Here is an 8,610-nt window from a genome sequence, read left to right as displayed (position 1 = left end):
TCGAGTTGAGTCTCAAGTGCACGAGTTTACTAATACTCCTCGTGCCGACTCTACATGTCTCCTCGAGATGAGTTCATTCCTCGAGTCGAGTTCGAGTCCACGAGTCGACTGATACTCCTCGTGTCGACTCTTCACGTAACTCCTCGTGCAGGCTCTACATGAGTCCTCGAGTTGAGTCCCGAGTCCACGAGTTGACTGATACTCCTCGTGCTGACTCCACATGTCTCCTCGAGACGAGTTCATTCCTCGAGTCGAGTTCGAGTCCACGAGTAGACTGATACCCCTCGTGCCGACTCTTCACATAACTCCTCGTGCAGGTTCTACATGAGTCCTCGAGTTGAGTCCCGAGTCCACGCATTGACTGATACTCCTCGTGCCGACTCTACATGTCTCCTCGAGATGAGTTCATTCCTCGAGTCGAGTTCGAGTCCACAAGTCGACTAATACTCCTCGTGCCGACTCTTCACGTAACTCCTCGTGCAGGTTCTAAATGAGTCCTCGAGTTGAGTCTCAAGTCCACGAGTTTACTGATACTCCTCGTGCCGACTCTACATGTCTCCTCAAGATGAGTTCATTCCTCGAGTCGAGTTCGAGTCCACGAGTCGACTGATACTCCTCGTGCCGACTCTACATGTCTCCTTAAGATGAGTTCATTCCTCGAGTCGAGTTCGACTGATACTCCTCTTGGCGACTTTTCACGTAACTCCTCGTGCAGGCTCTACATGAGTCCTCGAGTTGAGTCCCGAGTCCACGAGTTGACTGATACTCCTCGTGCCGACTCTACATGTCACCTCGAGATGAGTTCATTCCTCGAGTCGAGTTCGAGTCCACGAGTCGACTGATACTCCTCGTGCCGACTCTTCACGTAACTCCTCGTGCAGGCTCTACATGAGTCCTCGAGTTGAGTCTCGAGTCCATGAGTTGACTGATACTCCTCTTGCCGACTCTACATGTCTCCTCGAGCTGAGTTCATCCCTCGAGTCGAGTTCGAGTCCACGAGTTGACTGATACTCCTCGTGCCGGCTCTTCACTTAACTCCTCGTGCAGGCTCTACATGAGTCCTCGAGTTGAGTCCCGAGTCCACGAGCACGAGTTGACTGATACTCCTCTTGCCGACTCTACATGTCTCCTCGAGATGAGTTCATTCCTCGAGTCGAGTTCGAGTCCACAAGTCGACTAATACTCCTCGTGCCGACTCTTCACGTAACTCCTCGTGCAGGTTCTAAATGAGTCCTCGAGTTGAGTCTCAAGTGCACGAGTTTACTGATACTCCTCGTGCCGACTCTACATGTCTCCTCGAGATGAGTTCATTCCTCGAGTCGAGTTCGAGTCCACGAGTCGACTGATACTCCTCGTGTCGACTCTTCACGTAACTCCTCGTGCAGGCTCTACATGAGTCCTCGAGTTGAGTCCCGATTCCACGAGTTGACTGATACTCCTCGTGCCGACTCTACATGTCTCCTTGAGACGAGTTCATTCCTCGAGTCGAGTTCGAGTCCACGAGTCGATTGATACTCCTCGTGTCGACTCTTCACGTAACTCCTCGTTCAGGCTCTACATGAGTCCTCGAGTTGAGTCCCGAGTCCACGAGTTGACTGATACTCCTCGTGCTGACTCTACATGTCTCCTCGAGATGAGTTCATCCCTCGAGTCGAGTTCGAGTCCACGAGTCGACTGATACTCCTCGTGTCGGCTCTTCACGTAACTCCTCGTGCAGGCTCTACATGAGTCCTCGAGTTGAGTCCCGAGTCCACGAGTTGACTGATACTCCTCTTGCCGAATCTACATGTCTCCTCGAGATGAGTTCATCTCTCGAGTCGAGTTCGAGTCCACGAGTCGATTGACACTCCTCGTGCCGGCTCTTCACAAACTCCTCGTGTAGGCTCTGCTCTACATGAGTCCTCGAGTTGAGTCCCGAGTGCACGATTTGACTGATACTCCTCGTGCCGACTTTTCATGTCTCCTTGAGATTAGTTCATTCCTCGAGTCGAGTTCGAGTCCACGAGTCGACTGATAATCCTCGTGCCGACTCTTCACGTAACTCCTCGTGCAGGCTCTACATGAGTCCTCGAGTTGAGTCCCGAGTCCAGGAGTTGACTGATATTCCTCTTGCCGACTCTACATGTCTCCTCGAGATGAGTTCATCCCTCGAGTCGAGTTCATTCCACGAGTCGACTTGTACTCCTCGTGTCGGCTCTTCACGTAACTCCTCGTGTAGGCTCTACATGAGTCCTCGAGTTGAGTCCCGAGTCCACGAGTCGACTGTTACTCCTCGTGCCGACTCTACATGTCTCCTTAAGATGAGTTCATTCCTCGAGTCGAGTTCGACTGATACTCCTCTTGGCGACTTTTCACGTAACTCCTCGTGCAGGCTCTACATGAGTCCTCGAGTTGAGTCGCGAGTCCACGAGTTGACTGATACTCCTCGTGCCGACTCTACATGTCTCCTCGAGATGAGTTCATTCCTCGAGTCGAGTTCGAGTCCACGAGTCGACTGATACTCCTCCTGCCGACTCTTCACGTAACTCCTCGTGCAGGCTCTACATGAGTCCTCGAGTTGAGTCCCGAGTCCATGAGTTGACTGATACTCCTCTTGCCGACTCTACATGTCTCCTCGAGCTGAGTTCATCCCTCGAGTCGAGTTCGAGTCCACGAGTTGACTGATACTCCTCGTGCCGGCTCTTCACGTAACTCCTCGTGCAGGCTCTACATGAGTCCTCGAGTTGAGTCCCGAGTCCACGAGCAGGAGTTGACTGATACTCCTCTTGCCGAATCTACATGTCTCCTCGAGATGAGTTCATCCCTCGAGTCGAGTTCGAGTCCACGAGTCGACTGATACTCCTCGTGCCGGCTCTTCAGAAACTCCTCGTGTAGGCTCTGTTCTACATGAGTCCTCGAGTTGAGTCCCGAGTCGACGAGTTGACTGATACTCCTCGTGCCGACTCTACATGTCTCCTCGAGATGAGTTCATTCTTCGAGTCGAGTTCGAGTCCACGAGTCGACTTGTACTCCTCATGTCGGCTCTTCACGTAACTCCTCGTGTAGGCTCTACATGAGTCCTCGAGTTGAGTCCCGAGTCCACGAGTCGACTGTTACTCCTCGTGCCGACTCTACATGTCTCCTTAAGATGAGTTCATTCCTCGAGTCGAGTTCGACTGATACTCCTCTTGGCGACTTTTCACGTAACTCCTCGTGCATGCTCTACATGAGTCCTCGAGTTGAGTCCCGAGTCCATGAGTTGACTGATACTCCTATTGCCGACTCTACATGTCTCCTCGAGCTGAGTTCATCCCTCGAGTCGAGTTCGAGTCCACGAGTTGACTGATACTCCTCGTGCCGGCTCTTCAGAAACTCCTCGTGTAGGCTCTGCTCTACATGAGTCCTCGAGTTGAGTCCCGAGTCCATGAGTTGACTGATACTCCTCGTGCCAACTCTACATGTCTCCTCGAGATGAGTTCATTCTTCGAGTAGAGTTCGAGTCCACGAGTCGACTTGTACTCCTCGTGTCGGCTCTTCACGTAACTCCTCGTGTAGGCTCTACATGAGTCCTCGAGTTGAGTCCCGATTCCACGAGTCGACTGTTACTCCTCGTGCCGACTCTACATGTCTCCTTAAGATGAGTTCATTCCTCGAGTCGAGTTCGACTGATACTCCTCTTGGCGACTTTTCACGTAACTCCTCGTGCAGGCTCTACATGAGTCCTCGAGTTGAGTCCCGAGTCCACGAGTTGACTGATACTCCTCGTGCCGACTCTACATGTCACCTCGAGATGAGTTCATTCCTCGAGTCGAGTTCGAGTCCACGAGTCGACTGATACTCCTCGTGCCGACTCTTCACGTAACTCCTCGTGCAGGCTCTACATGAGTCCTCGAGTTGAGTCCCGAGTCCATGAGTTGACTGATACTCCTCTTGCCGACTCTACATGTCTCCTCGAGCTGAGTTCATCCCTCGAGTCGAGTTCGAGTCCACGAGTTGACTGATACTCCTCGTGCCGGCTCTTCACTTAACTCCTCGTGGAGGCTCTACATGAGTCCTCGAGTTGAGTCCCGAGTCCACGAGCACGAGTTGACTGATACTCCTCTTGCCGACTCTACATGTCTCCTCGAGATGAGTTCATTCCTCGAGTCGAGTTCGAGTCCACAAGTCGACTAATACTCCTCGTGCCGACTCTTCACGTAACTCCTCGTGCAGGTTCTAAATGAGTCCTCGAGTTGAGTCTCAAGTCCACGAGTTTACTGATACTCCTCGTGCCGACTCTACATGTCTCCTCGAGATGAGTTCATTCCTCGAGTCGAGTTCGAGTCCACGAGTCGACTGATACTCCTCGTGTCGACTCTTCACGTAACTCCTCGTGCAGGCTCTACATGAGTCCTCGAGTTGAGTCCCGAGTCCACGAGTTGACTGATACTCCTCGTGCTGACTCCACATGTCTCCTCGAGACGAGTTCATTCCTCGAGTCGAGTTCGAGTCCACGAGTAGACTGATACCCCTCGTGCCGACTCTTCACATAACTCATCGTGCAGGTTCTACATGAGTCCTCGAGTTGAGTCCCGAGTCCACGAGTTGACTGATACTCCTCGTGCCGACTCTACATGTCTCCTCGAGATGAGTTCATCGCTCGAGTCGAGTTCGAGTCCACAAGTCGACTGATACTCCTCGTGTCGGCTCTTCACGTAACTCCTCGTGCAGGCTCTACATGAGTCCTCGAGTTGAGTCCCGATTCCACGAGTTGACTGATACTCCTCGTGCCGACTCTACATGTCTCCTTGAGACGAGTTCATTCCTCGAGTCGAGTTCGAGTCCACGAGTCGATTGATACTCCTCGTGTCGACTCTTCACGTAACTCCTCGTGTAGGCTCTACATGAGTCCTCGAGTTGAGTCCCGAGTCCACGAGTTGACTGATACTCCTCGTGCCGACTCTACATGTCTCCTCGAGATGAGTTCATCCCTCCAGTCGAGTTCGAGTCCACGAGTCGACCGATACTCCTCGTGTCGGCTCTTCACGTAACTCCTCGTGCAGGCTCTACATGAGTCCTCGAGTTGAGTCCCGAGTCCACGAGTTTACTGATACTCCTCTTGCCGAATCTACATGTCTCCTCGAGATGAGTTCATCTCTCGAGTTGAGTTCGAGTCCACGAGTCGATTGATACTCCTCGTGCCGGCTCTTCACAAACTCCTCGTGTAGGCTCTGCTCTACATGAGTCCTCGAGTTGAGTCCCGAGTGCACGAGTTGACTGATACTCCTCGTGCCGACTTTTCATGTCTCCTTGAGATTAGTTCATTCCTCGAGTCGAGTTCGAGTCCACGAGTCGACTGATAATCCTCGTGCCGACTCTTCACGTAACTCCTCGTGCAGGCTCTACATGAGTCCTCGAGTTGAGTCCCGAGTCCACGAGTTGACTGATATTCCTCTTGCCGACTCTACATGTCTCCTCGAGATGAGTTCATCCCTCGAGTCGAGTTCATTCCACGAGTCGACTTGTACTCCTCGTGTCGGCTCTTCACGTAACTCCTCGTGTAGGCTCTACATGAGTCCTCGAGTTGAGTCCCGAGTCCACGAGTCGACTGTTACTCCTCGTGCCGACTCTACATGTCTCCTTAAGATGAGTTCATTCCTCGAGTCGAGTTCGACTGATACTCCTCTTGGCGACTTTTCACGTAACTCCTCGTGCAGGCTCTACATGAGTCCTCGAGTTGAGTCGCGAGTCCACGAGTTGACTGATACTCCTCGTGCCGACTCTACATGTCTCCTCGAGATGAGTTCATTCCTCGAGTCGAGTTTGAGTCCACGAGTTGACTGATACTCCTCGTGCCGACTCTTCACGTAACTCCTCGTGCAGGCTCTACATGAGTCCTCGAGTTGAGTCCCGAGTCCATGAGTTGACTGATACTCCTCTTGCCGACTCTACATGTCTCCTCGAGCTGAGTTCATCCCTCGAGTCGAGTTCGAGTCCACGAGTTGACTGATACTCCTCGTGCCGGCTCTTCACGTAACACCTCGTGCAGGCTCTACATGAGTCCTCGAGTTGAGTCCCGAGACCACGAGCACGAGTTGACTGATACTCCTCTTGCCGAATCTACATGTCTCCTCGAGATGAGTTCATCCCTCGAGTCGAGTTCGAGTCCACGAGTCGACAGATACTCCTCGTGCCGGCTCTTCAGAAACTCCTCGTGTAGGCTCTGTTCTACATGAGTCCTCGAGTTGAGTCCCGAGTCGACGAGTTGACTGATACTCCTCGTGCCGACTCTACATGTCTCCTCGAGATGAGTTCATTCTTCGAGTCGAGTTCGAGTCCACGAGTCGACTTGTACTCCTCGTGTCGGCTCTTCACGTAACTCCTCGTGTAGGCTCTACATGAGTCCTCGAGTTGAGTCCCGAGTCCACGAGTCGACTGTTACTCCTCGTGCCGACTCTACATGTCTCCTTAAGATGAGTTCATTCCTCGAGTCGAGTTCGACTGATACTCCTCTTGGCGACTTTTCACGTAACTCCTCGTGCAGGCTCTACATGAGTCCTCGAGTTGAGTCCCGAGTCCATGAGTTGACTGATACTCCTCTTGCCGACTCTACATGTCTCCTCGAGCTGAGTTCATCCCTCGAGTCGAGTTCGAGTCCTCGAGTTGACTGATACTCCTCGTGCCGGCTCTTCAGAAACTCCTCGTGTAGGCTCTGCTCTACATGAGTCCTCGAGTTGAGTCCCGAGTCCATGAGTTGACTGATACTCCTCGTGCCGACTCTACATGTCTCCTCGAGATGAGTTCATTCTTCGAGTCGAGTTCGAGTCCACGAGTCGACTTGTACTCCTCGTGTCGGCTCTTCACGTAACTCCTCGTGTAGCCTCTACATGAGTCCTCGAGTTGAGTCCCGAGTCCACGAGTCGACTGTTACTCCTCGTGCCGACTCTACATGTCTCCTTAAGATGAGTTCATTCCTCGAGTCGAGTTCGACTGATACTCCTCTTGGCGACTTTTCACGTAACTCCTCGTGCAGGCTCTACATGAGTCCTCGAGTTGAGTCCCGAGTCCATGAGTTGACTGATACTCCTCGTGCCGACTCTACATGTCTCCTCGAGATGAGTTCATTCCTCGAGTCAAGTTCGAGTCCACGAGTCGACTGAGACTCCTCGTGCCGACTCTTCACGTAACTCCTCGTGCAGGCTCTACATGAGTCCTCGAGTTGAGTCCCGAGTCCATGAGTTGACTGATACTCCTCGTGCCGACTCTACATGTCTCCTCGAGCTGAGTTCATCCCTCGAGTCGAGTTCGAGTAAACGAGTTGACTGATACTCCTCGTGCCGGCTCTTCACGTAACTCCTCGTGCAGGCTCTACATGAGTCCTCGAGTTGAGTCCCGAGTCCACGAGCACGAGTTGACTGATAGTCCTCTTACCGAATCTACATGTCTCCTCGAGATGAGTTCATCCCTCGAGTCGAGTTCGAGTCCACGAGTCGACTGATACTCCTCGTGCCGGCTCTTCAGAAACTCCTCGTGTAGGCTCTGCTCTACATGAGTCCTCGAGTTGAGTCCCGAGTCCACGAGTTGACTGATACTCCTCGTGCCGACTCTACATGTCTCCTCGAGATGAGTTCATTCTTCGAGTCGAGTTCGAGTCCACGAGTCGACTAATACTCCTCGTGCCGACTCTTCACGTAACTCCTCGTGCAGGCTCTACATGAGTCCTCGAGTTGAGTCCCGAGTCCACGAGTTGACTGATACTCCTCTTGCCGACTCTACATGTCTCCTCGAGATGAGTTCATCCCTCGAGTCGAGTTCGAGTCCACGAGTCCACTGATACTCCTCGTGTCGGCTCTTCACGTAACTCCTCGTGTAGGATCTACATGAGTCCTCGAGTTGAGTCCCGAGTCCACGAGTTGACTGATACTCCTCGTGCCGACTCTACATGTCTCCTCGAGATGAGTTCATCCCTCGAGTCGAGTTCGAGTCCACGAGTCGACTGATACTCCTCGTGTCGGCTCTTCACGTAACTCCTCGTGCAGGCTCTACATGAGTCCTCGAGTTGAGTCCCGAGTCCACGAGTTGACTGATACTCCTCTTGCCGAATCTACATGTCTCCTCGAGATGAGTTCATCTCTCGAGTCGAGTTCGAGTCCATGAGTCGATTGATACTCCTCGTGCCGGCTCTTCACAAACTCCTCGTGTAGGCTCTGCTCTACATGAGTCCTCGAGTTGAGTCCCGAGTGCACGAGTTGACTGATACTCCTCGTGCCGACTTTTCATGTCTCCTCGAGATGAGTTCATTCCTCGAGTCGAGTTCGAGTCCATGAGTCGACTGATACTCCTCGTGCCGACTCTTCACGTAACTCCTCGTGCAGGCTCTACATGAGTCCTCGAGTTGAGTCCCGAGTCCACGAGTTGACTGATACTCCTCTTGCCGACTCTACATGTCTCCTCGAGATGAGTTCATCCCTCGAGTCGAGTTCATTCCACGAGTCGACTTGTACTCCTCGTGTCGGCTCTTCACGTAACTCCTCGTGTAGGCTCTACATGAGTCCTCGAGTTGAGTCCCGAGTCCACGAGTCGACTGTTACTCCTCGTACCGACTCTACATGTCTCCTTAAGATGAGTTCATTCCTCGAGTCGAGTTCGACT

The sequence above is a fragment of the Urtica dioica genome, chromosome 1 (assembly GCF_054948205.1).
Source record: "Urtica dioica subsp. dioica isolate 48M chromosome 1, U.dioica_male_clone48M_v1_H2, whole genome shotgun sequence".
NCBI classification, from domain to species: Eukaryota; Viridiplantae; Streptophyta; class Magnoliopsida; order Rosales; family Urticaceae; genus Urtica; species Urtica dioica.
Note: the sequence above shows the minus strand (reverse complement) of the source record.